Here is a 1481-nt window from a genome sequence, read left to right as displayed (position 1 = left end):
GGGACGAGTTCTCTGGCTATTTTCCTGTTTGATTTTTGTGTGTGTTTTGTTTTAAGCAGGACAGAGTGCATGTGTGTATGTAATCCATGTGCTCAATTAAGAGAGGCATCTGTTGGGTTTATTTCACATTGCCGAGGAAGGACTGCAAGCAGGGAGCATCTGCTCGGCTTTTTGTCAATGGCTTGTTTTTCATCGTTTGCTCTACAGGGTGAATGTTTGGGGAGGGGGAGGTGGGTTTTATTTCTGAGTTTCGTCTTAAACTTATTTTAATGGTAGCCAGGGAAATTGGCTGGGATTTGAAAGTTATTTTTTTGCTAAGTAAAGAACTGAAGAGGGAGAATCAAAACCAGCCAAAGTAAATAGTATTCATGTAACCTTAATAACACATGCAGAGGGACCCTTATAAGCCATTAGTTGCAGTATTTTAGTGACAAAGTAAAAATAACCACACCAGTGAGGTTTCTGTTTTGTATTTCTTAAAAAAACAAAACAAAACAAAACAAAAAACCAGCAAATTTTGGTTAGATTTTATTTTGGAGAGAGATAGGGAAGGCATCCAACACCAAGATGCTTTTTTTGGCATTTTGTCAACAACATCAATAAAAAAAGTCTGTTTTTAAAACAGAGCAGCAGTGGTTTCCTGTTCTTACAGTTTTTGCTTTTGTGCATTCAGACAGTGGCTGTATTGCACCTAGCTGATCTAGTGAGAGGTTTAATTGCCTGTGGCTCTGTGTGCTTCAAAGGCTACTGAACCTGCTGGGAGTGTTTTATGTGAGTGTGCTTTTTACACTTTTTTGGAGGGAAACATCCTTCAAAAGGGCTCTGGAGGCTAATGACTGTGATGCCCTGGGAGGACATGGCTGCTGGTGTAGCCCAGGGAATGCAGGAAGAGAAAGCCTGAAATGCCTCCTAATCCCACAAGTAAAGGCAATTCTTACCCATTGCAATCCAACAAACAAGGATACCATCTTGCATTTGTAGATGCAGATGCTGTGCAAGAGTAACGTGAGCAGGGCAAGATGAGGGGTTTACTGAAAGTATTTCAAGAAATAGCATTAAAAAAATAAGTAATAATATCTTGTTCTGTAAGTGAACCCAAAGGCAGCACATTTATTAAGCCACTTTTCAATGGTATTAAATCTGAATCTTCCATGCCACAAATTGTCATAGAAGAGGAAGAATGAAGTGTTAATAAAAGTAACTTTCCTGACAGTTCAGTCCCACTCCATAGTTAGAGAATACGTATGTGTATATATAATTTAAATATTATATAATATTACAATGTAAATATGTATAATTTTTCTGTCAGAAACAGCTGAACAATTTTGTTGATATCGGTTAACTGTTATAAAAGCAGCTGATAGCAGTTGTTGTGCAAAATGTAAATGCAGGGCTGACTGCAGGAAGCAGGCAGACAAGCTGACTTTCAGGGCTTCAGGTAACCTTGCCTGTCACAGAATCATGGAACCTGAAGCCTAAAA

Source organism: Chaetura pelagica, unplaced genomic scaffold, assembly GCF_000747805.2.
Source record: "Chaetura pelagica isolate M959 unplaced genomic scaffold, ChaPel_1.0 scaffold55, whole genome shotgun sequence".
Lineage (NCBI taxonomy): Eukaryota > Metazoa > Chordata > Aves > Apodiformes > Apodidae > Chaetura > Chaetura pelagica.
This window is presented reverse-complemented; position numbering follows the sequence as displayed.